Genomic DNA, 23,418 nt, shown 5'->3' on the forward strand with positions numbered 1-23,418 from the left:
TTTATCTGCAGGTGCTGTCTGTTAAGAAATTTCATCATTTTATTTTATTTCAGGTTTCCAGACTCTGTGTTATTTTGCTTTTTTGATTAGCTCACTACTACTGCTCATCCAAAGACAGGCATTCCTGATGAAAAGTCATTGATCTGAAGCACAGGCTCTGTTTTTCATTTCACATTTTGGTTTAGTTTAGACTTTCGACATACAGCATGGAAATGGGCCCTTTGGCCCACCGGGTCTGTGCCAATCAGTGATCACCCCATATACTAGCACTATCCTGTGCACTAGGGACAATTTAAAGAAGCCAATTAACCTATAAAAAATATGTTTCTTTAGAGTGTGAGAGGAAACATATAAGATTATTAAGGGGTTGGACACGTTAGAGGCAGGAAACATGTTCCCAATGTTGGGGGAGTCCAGAACAAGGGGCCACAGTTTAAGAATAAGGGGTAGGCCATTTAGAACGGAGATGAGGAAAAACTTTTTCAGTCAGAGAGTTGTAAATCTGTGGAATTCTCTGCCTCAGAAGGCAGTGGAGGCCAATTCTCTGAATGCATTGAAGAGAGAGCTAGATAGAGCTCTTAAGGATAGCGGAGTCAGGGGGTATGGGGAGAAGGCAGGAACGGGGTACTGATTGAGAATGATCAGCCATAATCACATTGAATGGCGGTGCTGGCTCGAAGGGCCGAATGGCCTACTCCTGCACCTATTGTCTATTGAAACCGGAGCACCAGGACAAAACCAATGTGGTCACAGGAACAAACTCTGCACAGACAGCACCCATGGTCAGGATCAAACCCAGGTCTCTGGTGCTGTAAGGCAGCAACTCTACCACTGTGCCGCCCTAAGTTTGGTGACTTCGATTCCAAATGATCGGGTAAATGTAAAGTTCCACTGTAATCCTTATGATAATTGGCAAATAGCAATTGACATTGAATCATCAATACTGGGTTTATCAGTAAATGGAGGTGCATTGTTATAACATGTAGTTGTTCGCTCAGCTATGTGCACTAGAATCCAACTGGGATGAACAACCTTGATCCATATCCAATCCACAGCCATTCTACTCAGATCATTGGTTATCAGTGACCTGAAACTCCAGGTTAAGAAACACTTCAAAATTGGGAGATTTTACAGCTCAATTATTCTGAATTCTTTTACTTGGTTAAATTTTGGGGTTTTACAAAAGGAATTTGTTACGTTTTGGAGCCAATTCCAAATCTAAAATGAGAAGACGCTACCTATTAAATTAGCATGCCACAACAAGACATCATTTATTTTTATATTTACCACCAGAAAAAAACACTTCATCCCCTCTACTTCCTCAGAAGACAATGTTTACTTTAGCGATACAGCATGGAAACAGCACTTTCGGCACGCTAAGTCCACGCCTATCAACAATCACCCGTACACTAGTTCAATATTTTCGCAGTTTCGCATTCTACATACGAGGGGCCATTCGCAGAAGCTGTACTGTGCAATCGGAGAAAGCCTGTGCGGTCACAGGGAGAATGTGCAGATTCCGTACAGACAGCACCTGTAGTCAGGGTCGAAACCGGGTCTCTGGTGCCTTAAGGCAGCAATTCTACCGCTGCACCACTGTGCAACCCTTAGCATGTCTCCAATGACTCTAACATTTACAAGTGCATTGTAAAAAGCATCCTATTGGAATGCATCACAACTTGGTTTGGCAACAGCTCTGTCTAATACCCTAAGGAATGCTAAGAGTTGTGGATATAGTCCAGTCCAAATGGGACCAGCTTAGATCGGGCATATTGCTCAGCATGCACAAGTCAGGCCGAAGGGCCTATTTTTGTGCTCAATTATCCTATATTTGAAATGTAACCTGGTGTGAAATGATAAAGCATACAAGCTCACTATTTTCAATCCAGTTACACATCATTGAGAACTGTGTGTTCTTGTACGAATATTAAAAATGAGAGGGTAACCATATATATTTTTGAATGTGTAGATTACATGACTCACAGCATCTCCTGGGGTCAACTAGATGAAAACATCACTACTTTCAAACTAGATAACATGTTTGCATTTAAAGACTCCATTTTATCCGAAAAGCTATTCTATGACCCAGGCAGGACTCTACGGATTGGATTCCCATTATTCATAATTAATCAAGCCCATTCTGTACTTTATGACATGAAATACTCTTTCATGCCGCTGCAAAAATATACCAAGACGTCTGGTGCAGGTTTGCACAAGTTTAGACAATTGCACTATTGGCTTTCATAAGTTCCCTGAAGGTCTTTTGCAAACCGTACTTTTAAAAAGTCCTTTGTTGGGAATTTTATAAAAAACACATTTAAGGCATCATTAGTCAGACTGTTGCGAATGCTTTTAAGATGCAGCTTCATTCTGATGAATGGCTTTGATTATATTACTTTGATTCAAATTATGTAAAAAAGGGAGTTTGAAAATGTCAAAAAGTATTTTATTGGCTGCTGGGATATGGAAACAATATTTTCAATCTAGCAACAGTATGAAACCAGTTAACTGGAGGATCGTTAGAAAAATGAATGTTTTCTCTTCTGAGTCGCATGAGACTGCAGATGCTGCAAACTTGAGATTTTTTAAAAACTGCTGCAGGAATTCAAAGGGTCAAGCAGTGTTTGTGGATGGAAATGGACGGACAATGTTTTAGGTTTGTTTTGGGGTTTTCTCTCCATTGTTCAAGCAATTAGCTCACTATCAATAAAAGACCGAGCAATGTGCTAATTTCCCACAGAATCCATCCGAAGTTCTCAATAAGTAATGGAGTGATTATTGTCAAATCAGAGGTTATTTTATAATGCTCCCTAAATTCAGTTCACCTAATCATGGAATACTTTTCATCTGAAGGGCCTCGACCCGAAACATCACCCATTCCCTCTATCCAGAGATGCTGCCTATCCTGCTGAGTTATTCCAGCATTTTGTGTCCATATTTTTAACCTTGTTGTATGTTGGATTTTAAATCAAATACCAAGTGAAAAAGGTTTAATCTTCTATTACAATCCAGTTTCCCACTGATATAATTCTAGAGACTGAAAATTTGCAGAAGGTAGAAATTCAGATTAACAGATGTTATGCCCAAGCAGATCATTTTGGTTAACAAGAAGCCACATCCATTCTTGAAACTCTGGAAAAATATTTTACCTTAATAATACAATATTAACATCTAATATAATTCAATTTGGTAATTAACCAGGCAAAATTTCAAAATAATGAGAAAATTATGACACCTCAATTAGTTTCTACCAATCCAACATTTCCAAGCAAAATCAAATGAAAATTAAAGATAATTTCTAATTAGAGGAATTAATGAAAGACTTTTTTAATACAGGCACCATATTTTCTCTCCCACAGACAATTTTAAAATTAGCATCTTCTGGCCAATCAATCAAAAGACGAAAGCAAACATTCACGGAAAGAAAATTATTTTGTACTGATTACAGAATCAGAAAGTTAGATTCTATCAGTGATATAAGCTATTGCTATGAAGACAGGTGTAACTCCGAATTAATTTTTAGTCACCACAGTAATGCGGCTTTAATACTTGGGCCAACTTTCATACACTGATTTCTTTATTATGTTTTAAACATTAAAGCAAATTTATGTACGTTGCTAATTAAAGTGTGAATGTGTCCATTCAGTTGGATTCTGTTGGCTGAAATTGAAGCATAATTGAAGCCTGCATCAGATCCTGTGGAGAACCTTACCTAGAATCATCAAGGGATTTGTTATATCTATTTGCTGTAAACCGCTCCTGACGAGACAAATATGCAACCTCAGAATCGAAAAAGGAATTTCCTGAGCTCAAAACAAAAATGCAGAAAATGTACGCTGCCGAAACAAAATCCTTTCACTATTACCACCATTATCTTGACTATCGCTCAAATAGATTGAGAGCTCTGCTAAGCACAACCAACAGCTCAGAAATTTCAATCTGCGCGATATCATTGACTTTGGTTAGAATGTCATAGTTTTAAGAATGTAATTCCTGCATTAAAATAACATCAGGTTAAATCTATGGTAAACAGCAGCAACAAATAAGCTTTGGGCACTGTTTTAACTTTGCTGGGAACCAGAAAACATCCAAATTAAAGATGCGGTGTAAAAAGAACAGAATGTTCTTAATGTTCAAAGAGTGCTAAAGAATCTTGCTCCTCTTGATTTAGAAAATTACTACATTGTGTATTATTGTAAATGGTTTAATCAAATCGGTTTGTCATCTTGTTTCAGGAAAATGTGGGATCTAACATTTTACGTCCGGCACAACTGAATGAAGGAGCAAATCGTTCAGTTTATATTCTTAACTATTATTTAACACCCTGTTAAAACCATGCTTTAGCAATGGGATCAGACACAACTGCAATCTAAAATGACAAGAGTTGTCAATTAATACTCACTGTCAATTAACATAAGTTATGATCATGAAAGACCTCAACAAGGTAGAAACCAGAACAGTGGAAAAACATGGGTGACGTTTCGGGTCGAGACCCTTCTTCAGAGTGAAACATCACCTTCTCTCCAGAGATGCTGCCTGTCTAGCTGAGTTACTCCAGCATTTTGTGTCTATCTTCGATTTAAACGAGCAACTGCAGTTCCTTCCGACACATTGGAAAAACATATGTTCAGGTGTACACAAGCAATAGGAAAATAGATAGCTGTACAAGAGTATACCATTTCTGTCAAGACAGTGTGGTGGCTCACATGGAAACATTTGACAAGTCTATTTTGACTTGGGTTTCCAATCGTCTTCAACATGCTCCCTTTCAGTTTTCGTTGCACTGCCATAGCAGCAAGTTACTTGCTGGCTAACATCACTCTGCAATTAGAAATTTCAGCACAAAATCCTGGACTTCCTGAACAGTAATGATGCAATTTCTAGAAACCACTGGGAGACACCAACTGAGAATGTATCTTCTGGTTCAATTATAAGAACAATAACATAATGTTTTTTCTCTAAAAATCAGAACTTAAAATAAAGCTTGTCTATACATTGATCAATTTATTCAATGCAATAAACATCAATAATGTCTTTTCAAAGGCATGATTGATGTTGATAGACAGAGCTCTATAGTTAAAGCCCCAACACACAGAACAGTAAATTAAATGAGGCATCTTAATTCCCAGGCTACAGATTTGTAAAGTATACTCATGCTAATTTCCTTTTCACTCTGTACCCCCATTGAGTCTCGCTGGTTCCTAATGATCAGTTCCTCCCACTTGGAAGCTGTGTTGAAACCAACCGGGTATGATTAAAGGCATGCTGTCTACTTGGGGTGAAGCACCAAGGTGCTCACTGGAGTCTGCTGCAACTTTCTTCCTGCGGACCACGGACGTTGAAAGCAGGACCTGTTGTTGTCTCACGATGAGACCAACTGCATGCACACAACCGACATTTCTTGCCGGGTCTGATCGCTGCAAGCAGCTGCCCCCTCTGCCAAATAAATCTTTCAGCAGCTTTGTCGTGGCGCTGCCGCTTCAAATCAACACTGGTGATGGAATCAGCATGTGCCACTTTGCAAATAAATCTACAGTGCGAGAAGAACTCTCCCATTAATCATGATTACCGTTTCCTTTCAGTTCTCGAAGGGCAGGGAGGCAGAGAGACACTGGGCTCAACACAGATGCGAATGGATCAGAGGGGAGAGACGCACAATGCTTTCACAAGGGGCTGGAGGGACGGCAAGATGCTGCTTGTATTGTTTATACAAGGCAGGTATTGGGAGTCGGCACTTGGCTCCCCTCCCGCCTTAAGCAGCCAGTTGCTTAGCTGTGGTCGTTTCAGAAAAGAAAAACAATGTTAAAAAATCTTCAGCCCCTCTGCCCAGCCATCTGGACCCAGCCCCGGGGAGAAGCAGGTTCGCGGACAGTGGGGGATGAATCCCAATTGACCACTTCACTTCTCTGCTTCCACCGTTGCAAAGCAACAAGCACACACTCATTCGCGAGGCAAACCTCGCCGGATCATCGGCATGTAATTGGGCAGACGAAGAAAGACTGAGCGGCCAACAACAACAACAGTTCTCTGTTGTCCGGCGCTGGTTTCGCAAACCCCTTCTCCTCCTGACCTCCAAAGGCTTCCCCCTTTTGTCCGTCAGGGGGGGGGAGTGCAAAACACACAAACACAAATCATTCACCGCGGGTAAGTAAGTAAGTAAGCTCATCGGAAAATGCCAAAATATCAATCCCTGCATTTTCTGCAGCGAGCTTCAAAGCAAGAATTAAAACCTGTTAGCAAAGGCAACACATGACCGAGTACAACAAACGCATCGCTTATTCCTCTCCCTGGTCTTCGCACACAGCGACTGGCAAACTTGGAATCCAAGCAATCACCCCAATCCTTCTCTCCTGGTTTTTGCTTAAAGACTTACTTCACTGGAGTTTAGAGAGGACGAGAGAGGGGATCTTATAGAAACATATTAAATTATAAAAGGACTGGACAAGCTAGATGCAGGAAAAAATGTTCCCAATGTTGGGGGAGTCCAGAACCAGGGGCCACAGTCTTAGAATAAAGGGGAAGGCATTTAAAACTGAGGTGAGAAAAAAAACTTTTTCACCCAGAGAGTTGTGAATTTGTGGAATTCTCTGCCACAGAGGGCAGTGGAAGCCAAATCACTGGATGGATTTAAGAGAGAGTTAGATAGAGCTCCAGGGGCTAGTGGAATCAAGGGATATGGGGAGAAGGCAGGCACAGGGTATTGATTGGGGACGATCACAATGAATGGTGGTGCTGGTTCGAAGGGGCGAATGGCCTCCTCCTGCACCGATTTTCTATGTTTCAATTGAGGGGAGGAAATAAATCAATGCAACTTTGCATCTCAGACTTTTTAATCCCAGACCATTGACTCTGAGAGGAAGGGGCGAGTCGAAATGCGTGATACGTACAAACCCCTTTTGGAAAAGATTTATTACAAAAAAATGATTTTTTAAAATCCAAGAAGCAACCTTCTACCAACTGTTACAAATGCCTAAAATGTCCTGATACCCCTTTTGGCTTCATGAAGTTTAATCTACCGCCTTTCCCCCCACCCACCCCCTCATCCCCTCCCTCCCTCCCTCCCTCCCTCCCCTCTGTAAAACTAGTCAACGCAGCATTGCACATCCAGGAGGAGAGAAGAGTTTAATTGCAGACTCGTGTTTATTGACTGGAGGTTTAAGACTTGCTGCATCGGTTCTACAACACAACACACAAATGCACGGAATTCTAACATGTTTTTTAAAAAAAGCACAACTGCAGCCAAAACAAGCCATCGTTTTGAAAAACACTAACTTTCTGACTCATGACCTACCTATTTCAGGAGGGCACATTACAGAATTACGAGCTTTAAGACGCTGCAGCAAAAGGCGAGCACAGGCGGCAGTAAAAGATGCTTGTATTACTAAATGAATAAACTTGCCACCCCAGTTAAAATAACAAGGGGTTCTTCGCCGGTTTCCTGCATATAGTTTGATGCCAGCATCTTCATGGGGGGGGGGGGGGGGGTCTACATATATCACTCACACACAGGAATGTGCAACGGTATACACGCAACACAACAGCGTGCTCCTCGCCGTTTCTCACATCAGAGACAATACTCTTGATCTTGAATCAGCCTTACCATTCCGAAGGCAGCGGCTATCCCACAACCCTGCTGCAGTCGAGAGGAATGCTTCCCCTTCGTGTCCTTTTGAACACCATCATGCACTGTGCTTCATGGCAAGAACTAATCAGACAACTGCGCCAGGAGATGTAGATCCTTCCCAAGCATTAAGCGCTGCCCGCACACACTCAAACACTCGGCTGAATCCAGGCTTCAGATACATACACTCGCTCACTCGCTCAATGAATGGGGGGCAGCAGCCAATCCCTGCATGTTGCAGAATGACAAGCACACATGTAGTCTAATGTCGGCTCATACCAAGGCACAAGATGGGAAAGGGGGGAAATTGCATTTGGGCAGTCATTAACCAATGTCTCTCTGGAAAGACAATTATATTAAGCCTGTCACTAGGGTCACATGGTCACCGCCAGGTTTTTAAAAAAAAACTCTCTCCCATGAGCTGTACCTTTGTTAGTGCTTTAATAAATAACTGCAGACTAAGGTCCCTGCTGTTCAATTGTTATTGTATGACACTCGGCAGTCTCAGAAGAATAGTTTTGCAAATCTGCGGTTGGTTTCAAAAGAAGGAGCACAGAAGTAGTCTCAGAAGGCATTAGTGAAATCAGTATTGTTGTTTTAGTAACATTATTAGTCTATTGACCAGCTCTATCAGTTAATATTGCATATTCCTACGGCTCTGCACTGTTTTAACCTTTCGACAAAATTATACGAATTCCAGCTGTTTATCATTCATTTGCCGCTTCGTATCCATAACGGAATCTTAGCGAAGGCTGATTAAAAGGCGTGAAATATCTTGTAAAGTACTTTGCTGGGGTCTTGAATGTAAGGGGGCTAAACTGTGGAACGGATGACTTGCAAAGCTGTGTTGCCAATCACATCTGCCCCCTGCACATTGTTAACGTTGAATTATAAGTCAGAGGAAAAATACTTGTTTTGGGGAAGGTCACGCCGCATCAGGTTAAACATCTGGTGTTCTCTCATTTAGGAGACCTGCAGCTGAGATTTGAGAATGGGCTCTCCCTGAATGAAAATAAAGACTTTAAAAACTTTGAATATATCTTGATTGTTTTGGAGAAGCTTACAAAGACTCCCCTCCCTCCTCAGTCTGTCTTCGTGTGGCTGTACATATCTGTCAAGTAGATCTTTTAAAAATAGAGTCTGGTACGGTATTCATGTTTTTCTTTTGATCAAGTTATTGTAATTTTGACCATCATAAATTGGTTTCAGCTTGGAAGGAACTAACCTATCTTTTTCATTAATCTTGATTGAAAACTGAATACGTCTGCAATACAAGACACCCATTTAAACAACTGAGATACAAAGGGCTTTCTGCTTATGCATAATAATGAAAATGAACCATGTGGACTATATTCAGGGGAATAGATGCTTTGGTCAAAAGTTTTCTCTCCCCTGGCCTAAATTATGTCGCCTTGTGACCAAGAATGAAGCCAGCTACAGACCTATACAAGCCCTGTGTATTATCTTTCAAGCTAATCTCAAACAGACTTAAGGTTTCTCGGACTGCCTGTGAATACCGGAGTGAAAAGTTAAACATTCTTTCAGATGTAAAACTACAGGACTGAATTGGTGAATAGGTTCAGTTAATATAGGATTTGCATAAGATCCTTCAGCATTTGCGAGGGGTTGCAAAGGGGGAGGAAATCATTAGAGAAAAGACAGGGTGGGGGTTGGGCAAAAGAAATACTAACTTCTTTTTCCTCTGCAACTCCTTTCAGAGCTGCTTCTACAACTGATCTTTTAATACAGTCATCCACCATTGATTGATCTGCAGGGGAGATTCAATGCTTTAATTGAAGAAAAACCTCAGTGACATTATTTAGTTCCATTTTGTGAAAATTCCTCTTCTCAAATGTAGATGTGGGTCTTCAGGTTTGGATGGGGGAAGGGAAGGAAAATTGAGACTCTCAGTCAGAGGGAGGGGAGCAAAATGTTTGCCAACTGTGTAAACACTGTAATCTGCAGCTGTTCATGTGACAATTATCCTCACCAATGCTCCTTTTTGTGTCAACACCAACAACATTTCTCAAACTCTATTTTCACTCCAAGGACTGGTATGCCTCACAAAGAAGTAACTTTAATGTTTAAAACATTACAAGCAACACATATTGAACTTCTTAAGAACATGCAATGGTATTACTATATTTCTATTTCATACCATGCCACATTTTAAACTGGCAGCAGGTCATCTGAATCCCACGAGATTTCCTAATTCTGTTTTTCACTAAATTAAGTCTTATCTTTCATTGTTAACCTGCAACTTTATTTATGCACACAAAATTCACGTAATTTTTAAGATTGTTTTGCAATATCACACAAGATGATTTGTTTCCCGCACTTGGTATAAATACAAGGGTGACAACATAAACTGCAGCTGGAATGTTCACGGAGCAACCGTCTCCCATTGTTCTGGAGTTGGAATCATGGAGCAATGATCAAGAGAGACAGGGTATTCCTTAACTCAACAATGGCAGCTTAATGATGCAAAGGCAATCCTGCATCACGTACATCCACAGATATCAGTTTTTAATCTTTCACTGGGCGATCTGGATGAAGGCGACGGCTGCAACAGACCTTTATGGCCAGCTGTAGCATCAAAAGGCATCAAAACCTGGGGACTCTTGCATATGGAGTCAGTGGGCTGTTTAAATACATGCTGTACTTAAACTGGAATTGTACTTTTGTGTGGCATTAATTTTTCTGAACTTTATGCAAAAATAATAATTTCACTATACCTTGGCACATATTAAAAAACCATCGAGAGCTAAAGAATTATCAGAAATATTTATTATTCCCTCATGAGCCCTGTATCTATCCTCCACTTTCTTGCCCCAAGCAGGGAATTACGTGTAATCATAAGATCATCAGTGATAGGAGTATAATCAAGCCATTTGGCCCATAAATTTTACTCCGCCATTCAATCATCACTGATTTACCTCTCTCTCCTAACTCCATTCTCCTACCTTCTCCCCATAACCTCCGACATCTTGTCTAGGAACAAGGCAGATATAAGAAACTATTTAGGTCCTCGAGGAGATCTTCGGGTTTCATTGGACAAGTCTTTAAGACTCCCATTGTAGGCTGTTAAAAGAAACGAACAGAATAAAGGATTATGCATAATGATGATCAGCATTCATTAATGGTCATATTTGGCTCTGAAGGGATTACTGGTTCATTGCCTCCCTACTTCAAGTAGGAAACTGTGTTGATCCCAGAATCACCTTAGCCGACAGAGTAAGGAAGATGGATTCCATAATTCTTTTATCTTGAGTGGGTTCGATAGGTATGTTTAACATAATATAATTTTTGGGGCACGCTGGATCCTAGCAAGAGTCCCGCCATTTTTGAAATTGAAGCGCAAGATAAAATTTACAAATTAAGAGCAACAAAGAAAAGAGCCAATCCAGAAGGAACTCTGCTTCCAACTGAGTGTCACACATGTGGAACAGATCATTGGGACAATGATCCTAATACAATCCAAAAAGGAAATGAACCAAGAGGGCGAATTGGACTAAAGATTTTTTCCTGTCTAAAGTTATTACTATCTCCATCTGTTTTGAAGCCGTTATATAATTTATCATTCTCCTTCAAACAAAAATGTATCCCAGAAATTGAAATGCCCAACAAGTAAATGCAGTGTGTTCAAAGTTCAGCCATGAAGAAAAATTGAGAAAAAAAATATTTTTTGAAAGAACAAATGTTTGCTGAAATTAACAGTTGACTTAAAAAGCATATACTTAATGCAAAAGAGACTTCCTCGTGCACTGTTACAATTATTTTTGATAGTTGAATGTTCTTTAATTTCACTTCATTATTGCATTCTTTGGGCTTTTTAAATAGGTTTTCTTCCCAGTGAAAACTGAATAAGACAAGCCTGCGTGGACCTGTTTGATCACAGGTAGGATTCTGAAAAGGGCAACACAAATGTCTCTGCTCCAGAGACTCTGGTTCAATCCTGACCTTGGGTGCTGACTGTGCGAAATTTGCACGTTCTCATTGTGAGTGCATGGACTTCCTCTGTGTGCTCCAATTTCCTCCCACATCCCAGAGACGTGCAGGTTTGTAGCTTACTTGGCTCCTGTGAATTGTCCCTAATGTGTGTACGGAGTGGATGTGAAAGTGGGATAACATAGAACTAATGTGAATGGGTGATCAGTGGTAGATGTGGACTCAGTGGGCTGAAGGGCCTGTTTCCATGCAGTATCTCTAAAACTAAAACAGTCAGCCCTGAGATAAATGAGATGGAAGAATGTTGGTGCTGACAGGGGGATGGGGTGTGCAAATAGGGAGTGGTGGCCGTGCAATACTTAACTTGTATCAGTGATTAGCACAAGCATATATCCAGAATTTGGTCAATTTACAGAGCAAGTTTAGTTTGACTGTTCCCTCCATCCTAAATTATACACCAATGAAGAACTGGTTGAATGACATATAGTGGGTACAAGTCATCCAAGCAATAAACATCTTTAGAAGATAGAATGAAAAAGTAGGAAAGTTTTTTTGCAAATGATTTGCTCATCTCAGTATCGATATTGAAGTTGATGCCATCTGCTAAGGTATACAAGCTCAATCAATGCTAAACCCTTTTAAGAACCAAGCACATGGTGAAAGCTCAGTTTAAAAGATACACTCGGGAAAACATATTGGGATTAACTGCATACAAGTGCAACAGCAGCTGTTAACACCAGTAAAATCCATGACAAATAAATTTGTATACCCATGACACTCCCATGAGCAAAATCGCAGGGAGTGCATGACTATGACCATGGATTGAATCTAACACGTGTGAGGATTACTGCACATGAAATGGTTTACATAATGAAGAAATCAGATCTTAAATAATTTTTCCATAAATAGTCTGAGATCTGAATTTGGATCCCCAGAAGATCTCTAATATTGAGCTAAGATCTGTTCTGGGAAATATGTCAGCCAAATAGAGACAGGCACACACAAAGGTACGGAAGAATCTCTTAGGAGCAGAATAAGGCCATTTGGCCAATTAAGCCTGCTCCATCATTTGATCACGACTGATCTATTTTCCCCTCTCAACCCCATTCGCCTGCCTTCTTCCTGTAAACTTTGACACCTTTACTAAACGTGAACCTATCAATCTCCACTTTAAAAATACCCAATGACATGGTCTCCATCATCATCTGTTGCAATGAGTTCCACACAAAGTGTGGACACGTCTCTGGAGAACATGGATAGCTGACATTTTCTTTTAGGATGCTTCAAACTCAGCTCATCCATGTTCTCCAGAGATGCTGTCTGACCCGCTGAGTTACTCCAGCACTTTGGTATCCTTTTTTTGTGAAACAGCATCTGCAGTTGCTTGTTTTTAAATCTTTCAATCCTGATCTTGTGCTCTGGTTTTTAACCCTCCCACTATAATCTGGGATTAGTTTTTCAATCAAAAACTGGTGGAAATGGTGCAGTGCCCTTTACATCATTCAACTCAATGTCCAGCTCCAGAGGGGTGTGGCTAAATATTATACAGAAAGCACCTTATGAAGAAATCCTGTGATGACAAAGAGAGTGGGGAAAAGCTCATGCTCTTTTGTACTGCCCCGTTCAGGAGTTTCAACTGAGTTTTTTCAACCAAATTCAGAACGGCAGGCAGTGACTGGTGGGGTACTGCAAGGCTCGGTGCTGGGACCGCAGCTATTTACAATATACATTAATGGATGTTGGATGTAGGGATTAAAAGTACCATTAGCAAATTTGCAGATGATACAAAGCTGGGTAGTGTGAGCTGTGAGGAAGATGCTATGAGGTTGCAGGGTGACTTGGACAGGTTGTGTGAGTGGGCAGATGCAAGGCAGATGCAGTTTAATGTGGATAAAGTGTGAGGTTATCCACTTTGGTGGTAAGAATAAGAAGGCAGATTATTATCTGAATGGTGTCAAGTTAGGAAAAGGGGACATACAACGAGATCTGGGTGGCCTAGTGCATCAGTGACTGAAAGGAAGCATGCAGTTACAGCAGGCAGTGAAGAAAGCCAATGGAATGTTGGCCTTCATAACACGAGGAGTTGAGTATAGGAGCAAAGAGGTCCTTCTGCAGTTGTATAGGGCCCTAGTAAGACCCCACCTGGAGTACTGTGTGCAGTTTTGGTCTCCAAATTTGAGGAAGGATATTCTTGCTATTGAGGGCGTGCATCGTAGGTTTACTGGGTTAATTCACGGAATGGCGGGACTGTCATATGTTGAAAGACTGGAGCGGCTAGGCTTGTATACACTGGAATTTAGAAGGATGAGAGGGGATCTTATCAAAACATATAAGATTATTAAGGGGTTGGACATGTTAGAGGCAGGAAACATGGTCCCAATGTTGGGGGAGTCCAGAACCAGGGGCCACAGTTTAAGAATAAGGGGTAGGCCATTTAGAACGGAGATGAGGAAAAACCTTTTCTGTCAGAGAGTTGTAAATCTGTGGAATTCACTGCCTCAGAAGGCAGTGGAGGCCAATTCTCTGAATGCATTCAAGAGAGAGCAAGATAGAGCTCTTAAGGATAGCGGAGTTAGGGGGTATGGGGAGAAGGCAGGAACGGGGTACTGATTGAGAATGATCAGCCATGATCACATTGAATAGTGGTGCTGGCTTGAAGGGCTGAATGGCCTACTCCTGCACCTATTGCCTATTGTCTATTTTCTATCAATGCATTGGAATTTCCAGCACAAATTTGGCACTGCACAAGTTAAGACTACAGTATTTCTATTGTTTTATTCAAAACATTTCATTGGAAATTGGATCCACCCTGAAATCTGCCCACACTTCCAAATCAAATTCATCACATTATATGTAATTAGGAGCTGCAGATGCTTGTTTATAACCGAAGACAGATACAAAATGCTGGAGCAACTCAACGGGACAAGCAACATCTCTGGAGAGAAGGAATGGGTGGTGTTTCTGGTCGAGATCTGAAGAAGTGTCTCGAACCAAAAAGTCCCCCATTCTTTCTCTCCAGAGATGCTGCCTGTCCTGCTGAGTTACTCCAGCATTTTGTGTTTGTCTGTGTGTTTATCACATCATATACATGAAAGACTGCACAAATGAATAGAAGTAATGTCAAATTGCGCCAGTCCACGGAAATTATATTTTTTGATTTGCAAACGAGCTTCAGCAGATAGAAAAATGCTGATGAAATCTAATGTAAAGTTTCATGCCTATTAACAATTATTTCAAACACAGAAACTCATAACCATACAAACACCTGTGGTACATCTCAGAAAGAGAAGTCAAATCAGTTGGAAGGGAAAGATTCACTAGGTTAATTCCCGGAATGGCGGGACTGTCGTATGTTGAAAGGCTGGAGCGATTGGGCTTGTATACACTGGAATTTAGAAGATTGAGGGGGGATCTTATTGAAACATATAAGATAATTAGGGGATTGGACACATTAGAGGCAGGAAACATGTTCCCAATGTTGGGGGAGTCCAGAACAAGGGGCCACAGTTTAAGAATAAGGGGTAGGCCATTTAGAACGGAGATGAGGAAGAACTTTTTCAGTCAGAGAGTGGTGAAGGTGTGGAATTCTCTGCCTCAGAAGGCAGTGGAGGCCAGTTCGTTGGATGCTTTCAAGAGAGAGCTGGATAGAGCTCTTAAGGATATGAGGGGGTATGGGGAGAAGGCAGGAACGGGGTACTGATTGAGAGTGATCAGCCATGATCACATTGAATGGCGGTGCTGGCTCGAAGCGCTGAATGGCCTACTCCTGCACCTGTTGTCTATTGTCTATTGTCTATTGATGGTCAGAAATATTTAACTAATCATTTTGGTTCTTGATCAGTGTTTAACCCAATGCCGAAGTTGTTCTGATATATGTTACAATGCAGGATGCATAAAACTATGCTAGTTTCAAATTAAAACTTCTCACTGTAGAATACAAAGCGCAGGAGTAACTTGGTGGGTTTCTCCAGCATAATACATTCATACATCTTGGAAACAGGCCCAACTTGCCCACACCGACCAACATGCCCCATTTACACTAGTCCCACCTGCCCACACTTGACGCAGAACTCCTTAAACCGATTATCCATGTACCTGTCCAAATGTCTCTTATACGTTATCTTAGCACCAGCATCATCTACTTCCTCCGGCAGCCTATTACATACAGCCACCACCCTCTGTGTAAAATAGTTACCCCTCGGGTTCCTATTAAATCTTTCCTCCTTCACCTTAAATCTATATCCTCTTGTTCTCGATTCCATAACTCTGGGGATTTACCCAATCTATTTCTCTCATGATTTTGTAAGAAAATAACTTTAGATGCTGGTACAAATTGAAGGTATTTATTCACAAAATGCTGGAGTAACTCAGCAGGTCAGGCAGCATCTCAGGAGAGAAGGAATGGGCGACGTTTCGGGTCGAGACCCTTCTTCATGATTTTGTACACCATCTCTTAGATCACATCATCCTCCTGCACTCCAAGGAGTAAAGTCCAAGCCTGCTCAACTTCTCCCTATACCTCAGGCCTTCGAGTCCTGGCAACATCCTTGGAAATCTTCTCAGCCTCTGCTCCAGGAGGACATGGAGGACACTGGAGTACATAGATAGATGAGGTTTTGGAATGAGACCCTCTATCTGGCGAAGGGTCCTGACCCAAGACATCACCTGTCTATGCCCTCCAGAGATGTTGCCTGATCCACTGAGTTACACCAGCACTTTGTGTTGTACACAAATTCCAGCATCCGCAGTTTCTTGTGTCTCCAAAACCCCTCACCTTTGTTTTCAATTACCTCCAGAGCTTTATTCCACTTTATTCTTCTTCAGCCATATAAACCACTATGAAATTTGTACTCCTCCAATTTTGTTCTCTTGATCATCTCTGAATTTAATAGTTTCACTATTGATCTTAATTGTACATGTCTTATATTCTGGAATTCTCTCTCTAAATCTCTGGCTCCCAAACCCATGTTCTTCAAAAAGACGTTAAAAGAAAAAGCTTTTGCTCTGATGTCTCCATCTGTGGCTCAGTGTCACATATTGTTTGATGAAGCTTCTGAAAAGCACCGCGGGATGCAAGGTGCTGTATAAATCCAAGTTGCTTTTGTTGAAGTGCAACATTAATGCGAATAACTGCAGACAGGTCCTGCAGTTGCAGGATGAATGGAACCAGAACGTGGAGCCAGGTATCAAACCGATGCCAAAGGAATGCTCTCTTAAAAAATAGAATCCTCTGCTGTTAAATACACTAACGTGTAGCCACGTTTATGCTGGATCGACTTATCAGTAGGATAAAGTAGATGCACACAATAACCCGTTTCCACTATGAATATAAAGTTGAGCTAAAAAGATCTGACACAGTTGGAGTGTTTAATGGAAATAGTGCAAACTGCTAATAACACTTTGCACCAGATATTCCCCACTATTAGCCAGAACTGACTCATTTGCAGCAGGGACAGAGCTGGAATCATTGCGTCTCCACTCGTTCCTGCAGTCATAAATAAGTTACTGCTATGCACCATTCAATCTACCTACAACAGTAAATAGGGCTGGTATTTGGGGAATGATTAGATGAATGCTATCTCTGCTGCTGAAAAATACCAACGGAGAATCATGTTTCACTTTTGTAAGAGTGCCCTTGTTTTATTATTTTGTCCGTTACTTTTCTTTGTAGAGATAGAGAGTATTAATCATAACTATTTGGATTATAGTCGAGTGTAAAGCACTGACCTGGAGATCATCTGCAATGAAGTCTGCACATAAACAGTTCAACAACTCTATTTTGCAAAAGAAACACCATTATTATTATTTGCTAATGCTTGCATTCACACCTTCCATTTTGGGAATAAAAAATGCAGCTCTAAAAATTTAATTTCAAGCAATGATATGTTGTAAAGTAATCTTAGATACGAAACAAGTCAAATGAATAATTTGATATGCATTTCATGTTCATTGAGGAAGCGACCTGGTAAAGAACGTGGAATATTTTACACATAACCCATCCGTTGCTTTTCGTACATTGAAGACATGATTGCCGTTGTCTCATATTATCAATCCACCACGCGGGCTGCTGCAGCACCTTGCGATAGATCTTCTGTTGCCCTGAAATTGCTGGTCGTAGTCTCCTGCTGGGAACTGGGCTCCTCGCACTTGGTCAGGGTTCAGTGCAGCATAAGGTTGCCTCAGCACAGGCAGCTGGCTGCCCTGACAGAAAGGCTTTGACAACCGGTGAAGCTTGCCCCAAGGCTAACCAGCTGTCAAATGTGCCAGTGTTACTGACTGCCTCTAAAAGTATTTGACATTCACAGTTAGTGACACTTAGGACGTGTAAAAAATCTTAAAAATTAAAAAATACAAGTGTTATTCTTGTGACTATTCAAAGCGCATTCAGTCACGAAGCATCAATTCAGTCACTAAGCATTCTTTGGAGTTGGTGAGTGAACCTTGCTAAGAAATGGCCATTCTGATTCCTGTCAAAAGCAACCACATACCTTTCTTTGGGCATCTCACAACAATATGATTATGAAAGAAATGGGCACAGATAATTACTTTTTTGCCACAGATAGGCACAAAATGCTGGAGTAACTCAGCGGGACAGGTAGCATCTCTGAAGGGAAGGAATGGGTGATGTTTCAGGTCGAGACCTTTGTTAAGATCAGTCTGAGGAATTCGGACCCAACCAGGAGCCTGCGCCTCCATCTTCTACCTCATGGTTTCCAGCTCCGGTTCCAGACATCCCAATTCGGACCCAACCCAGACTACAGGCTCCGACAGTCTATCTACCATCTACATTGGCAAGACCAAACGCAGGCTCAGCGATCGTTTCGCTCAACACCTTCACTCAGTCTGCCTTAACCAACCTGATCTCCCGGTGGCTGAGCACTTCAACTCCCCCTCCAACTCCCAGTCTGATGGGCCTCCTCCAGTGCCATAGTGAGGCCCACCAGAAATTGGAGGAACAGCACCTCATATTTCGCTTGGGCACCTTACAGCCCAGCGGTATGAACATTGACTTCTCCAACTTTAGATAGTTCCTCTGTCCCTCTCTTCCCCTCCCCTTCCCAGTTCTCCCACTGTCTTCCTGTCTCCACCAATATCCTTTCTTTGTCCCGCCCCCTGACATCAGTCTGAAGAAGGGTCTCGACCCGAAACGTCACCCATTCCCTCTCTCATAGATGCTGCCTGACCTGCTGAGTTACTCCAGCATTTTGTGATACCTTCGATTTGCACCAGCATCTGCAGTTATTTTCCTACACAGTCTGAAGAAGGGTCTTGACTCGAAACGTCACCCATTCCTTCTCTCCAGAGATGCTGCCTGTCCCGCTAAGTTACTCCAGCATTTTGTGTCTATCTTCGGTGTAAACCGGCATCTGCAGTTCCTTCCTACACATAAATACTTTTTTACTTTAGTAAAACGTAAGATGTTGTCAAGAATTATGTTGAAGTATTTTACATACAGTGCATGAAATGGGTTATGTAGACAAAAATATAACCATTCTGAATATGTTGAAATGAAAAGCAGCCTATAGTTTTAAAATAATAAGATAATAATTGTTGCAATAATCTTTGTGAAGTACTATTTATTCTAAAGTAAACCCAACAAGTTATCATCGGCTTATCCTCACAGTAATCACCCTATCACAGATATTCCCTTTGTCCTAACAACGTCTCCCCCACTCTCTGCAACTTAAAAGTCACCCGTTTGCTCTCGACTCCCGGAGAGCACCGTGGCGGTGCAGTGGGAAAGGTCCCGGTGAGCCCGGCGGTGGCATCCAAGAGAGGACCCGGCAGCGGGCGGCTGAGGAAGGGCTGTATGAGTCCTGGCGGTCGGTCGAGGAAGCATCACCGGGAACAAAGAGGGATCTGGCGCTGAGGGAAGGGAGACACACACCGAGAATGAAGATTGACCGTCGGGACTACACTGATGAGCCAAAACATTATGACCACCTGCCTAATATACTGTTGGTCCTCCGTGTGGCGCCAAAACAGCGCCGTCCCGCCGAGGCATGGACTCTACAAGACCCCTGAAGGTGTCCTGCGGAATCTGGCACCAAAACATTAGCAGCAGATCCTTCTAGTCCTGAAATACGTGAGGTGGAACCGCCATGGATCAGACTTGTCGATCCAGCACATCCCACAGATGCTCAATCGGATTGAGATCTGGAGAATTTGGAGTGCAAGGAAACACCGTGAACACTTCATCATGTTCCTCAAACCATTCCAGAACAATGTGTGCAGTGTGGCAGGGCGCATTATCCTGCTGAAAGAGGCCACTGCCATCAGGGAATACCATTGCCATGAAGGGGTGTACCTGGTCTGCTACGATGTTCAGGTAGGTGACACGTGTCACAATAACGTCCCACATGAATGGCCGAAACCAGGGTTTCCCAGCAGAACATTGCCCAGAGCATCACACTCCCTCCATCGGCTTGTCAGCTTCCCACAGTGCATCCTGGTGCCGTCACTTCCCCAGGTAAACGGCGCACACATACACGGCCATCCACGTGATCTAAAAGAAAACGGGACCCATCAGACCAGGCGACCCTCCTCCACTGTTCCAAGGTACAGTTCCGATGTTCGCCTGCCCAATGAAGGCACTTTCGACGATTGACAGGAGTCCGCGGCCCCATATGCAGCAGGGTGCGATGCACTGTGTATTGTGACACATTCCACCCGTGACCACCATTAAATTTTTCTGTGACTTGTGCCACAGTAGACCTTCTGTCGGTTCGGACCAGACGGGATAGCCTTCGTTGCCCTCGCGCATCGAGGGCAATGCCCAACACGCTGTCGCCAGTTTGCAGTTTGTCCCTCCTCGGACCACTGTCGGTAGGTACTCACCACTGCTGACCCAGAGCACCCCATAAGCCTTGACGTTTCAGAGATGCTCTGACCCAGTCGGCTGGCCATAATAATTTGCCCATTGTCAAAGTCGCTCAGGTATTTGCTCCTGCCCATTTCTCCTGCATCGAACACATCAATTTCAAGAACTGACTGTTCACTTGCTGCCCAATATATCCCACTCCTTGACAGGTGCCATTGCAACAAGATAATCAATGTTATTCACTTCACCTGTCAGTGGTCATAATGTTTTGGCTCATCGGTGTATAATGAATACTTTTGTAACTTTGTCGGTGGCCTATATGTGGTGACCCGATGCATATTTTGTATATTGTATGCAAAAAAAATGATTTTACTGTACCTAGGTACATGGGACAATAAAGTATCATTGTATTGACTCATTTCCTCTCTTACCCAGTCTGACAAAAGTCTTTGATCCGCAATGTTAAACTGCCTTTCTCTTTCTTCACATGTTGTCTGACCAGCTGAGTGTCTTAGTAATTTACTGTTTTAATTTCAGACATCCAGCATCTGCAGTTTTTACAATTTTGTTTATTATTTATCCCAAGTGAGATATGAACTATTCACTTTACAGTTATTGTTCAAAACATTGCAATCCTGGACAAGTCAAGATTGCATTATATGATTATCCAAGTCCACATATCAAGTGTTTATGATACCTAAGAAATATCCTATCTTGCCTACACGGCCCCCCATCCAGTCTCTTGCAAGGATGACAAACCTTGCTCTCACGTTCTCCGTCTCCAATGTATCCACTCCCAAGATGATGCTTTCCACTGTAGAATATCTGAGATCCTCTTTCTTCAGTAAAAATAGCTTCCCTCAGCTGTTGTGGATGGAGCCTTCACCCGTGTCTCTTCTGCTCTCTCCCCATCTATATCCAGATGGGACAAGGATAGAATTTTCCTCATCCTTTCCTTTCACTCCACCAGCGTCTCCGTCCAAGGCACCATTCTCTGACATTTCTACCACCTTCAACATGATCCCACCACCAGTCACATCTTTCCATCCTCATCCCTTTCCTGGAGTCCGTTCCCTGTGTAATTCTTTGGTTCACCCAATCCCTCAGCCCCACTGGGATTTTACCCAGCAACTGCAGGAGATATAACATCTGTCCCAAATCACTTATTTTACTCCAGGTCACCCTCTTATATGAGAGAGGGGCTCACGTACCTCTTCCAACCTCATCCATTGCATTCGGCACTCCTGATGAGGCCTCCTCTAATTGGCGAGACCAAGCGTAGATCCAATGGACACTTGCATTCTGTCTGCCAAGGCCTGCTGCAGCTCTTGATTGCAAACCATCTTTACTCCCTTCCCACTCACATACCAACGTTTCTGTTCTCGGCCTCTTCCACGACCAGTGAGGCCAAGTGTAAGCTGTAAGATTAGCTCCTCATTTCCTGCTGGATAGCCTTCAACCCAATGGTATAAAACCTGAATTCTCCAATTTCCCCATCTCATTTTCTCTCTCCTCGCACACCTTTCAACCATCCTCATCACTACCCTGTTACTTTCCCCTCCTCTTTCTGGTCAACTTCACCCCTCTCTACTTTGTCCTTTATTCCCCATGTATCCTCCCTCTCCTCCCTCTCCCCATCCAGCCACATCCCTCTGGCTTTACATTTAACTCCTTCTCTTCCTTCTTTATCTGCCCCCGATTATCTCCATTTCATCTTTAGCCTTGGTCACTATGTCCACACATCTGCCAATCTTCCTTCCTCACCTGCATCCACCTAGCCCTTGCCAGGCTTTGCCCCACCCTTGCCTCTCAGAAAGATAGTATAGAAACAGGCCTTTTGGCTCATCGAGTTCACACCAACCATCAACTACTCATTTACACTCATCCTATTTTACCTAATTTTCCTATATTCTTGTCAATCCTCCCAAGGTTCCACTTCTCACCCACACACCGTGGGCAATTTACTGGCGCCAATTAACTGACAAACCCGCACATCTTTAGGATGTGGGAGGAAACCAGAGCACCTGAAGGAAACCCACGCGGTCACAGGAAGAACATGCAAACTCCACAGAGACAGTGAGTGCCCGAGGTCAGGATCGAAACTGGGTCCCTGGTGCTGTGAGGCAGCAGCTTTATCTGCTGTGCCATTGTGCCATCCTTTACTCTCTATTTACTTTCTTCTCCAGCTTTCTCTCCAGTCTGAAGAGTCTCGTTGTCTATCAATTTCCTCCCATAGATGCTGCCTGACCTGTTGAATTCCTCCAGCACTTTAGCCTGGCTTGAAACAGAGTAACTAAGTTTCCAAGGGAAACATTTTTGACGGAGACAAATTCGGTTCTTTGTCCTTTGTGATGCCTTCACTTGCTAAAGAGATTTAGTAATCTTTGCAGGATTGACTAGGCACTTCAACGCCCCCCCACCCCTACCCCCACCCACCACCACACAGCACTGTATAGAGAACTAACGGTGTTCTTTAATTCACACATCATTGATGTAACAATAATTTTTGGGAAGCAAAATAAAATGAAATATCTTCACAGATACAGAATATAATTTTGCGGTTTTATGCGTGTGGCAGGACAGATGATATTTCCTTTTCACCCTCGCCCCGATTAGTAATGCTCAGTCTGAATAAGACCCGGCGTGAATGATCATACTTATGAAATGGTTACACATAGAGTTGTGGGAAGTGGTGTAGAAGAATAGAATATTAAGCCAGTAAAATAACTTCACAAATAGAACCATGGTGACTGCTTCTCTCAATGGAAAAGTATTAGTCAAAATGTATCTTTAAATGACAAATAAATACTGTAACATAATAAAATCTGCGTGGTGCATGTGGAGGGAAATGAGGCAGGTTGACCCTGCAGGGCAAGAACGTCACCTTATGGCATCATTGTCACTTTCCATCTACAGTGAATTCAGCCTCAAGATGTTGTAGCAATGTGCCCACTCTGGAGTCACTCTGAACCAGTCCGAGGCAGGCCATACATTGAATGTATACAACATAGAGCAGGACAGAAGGCGG

The 23,418-nt window shown here is 42.4% G+C and overlaps 1 protein-coding gene across 17 annotated transcripts in view; it reads right to left on the reverse strand.

Annotated features, from left to right (window-relative positions):
* tenm4 (teneurin transmembrane protein 4) overlaps positions 1–23,418 on the reverse strand; it is a 1,451,267-nt gene that overhangs the window by 457,151 nt on the left and 970,698 nt on the right. The window contains exon 1 of one of the 17 annotated variants that reach the window (XM_078402629.1): positions 7,601–7,808. The exons of the other annotated variants lie outside the window; for them this stretch is intronic. The gene's annotated coding sequence lies outside the window, so the exon portion shown is untranslated. Of the gene's footprint in view, positions 1–7,600; positions 7,809–23,418 lie in introns of those variants that run through there. 17 annotated transcript variants of the gene reach the window in all.

This window comes from Rhinoraja longicauda, chromosome 7 (assembly GCF_053455715.1).
Source record: "Rhinoraja longicauda isolate Sanriku21f chromosome 7, sRhiLon1.1, whole genome shotgun sequence".
Lineage (NCBI taxonomy): Eukaryota > Metazoa > Chordata > Chondrichthyes > Rajiformes > Arhynchobatidae > Rhinoraja > Rhinoraja longicauda.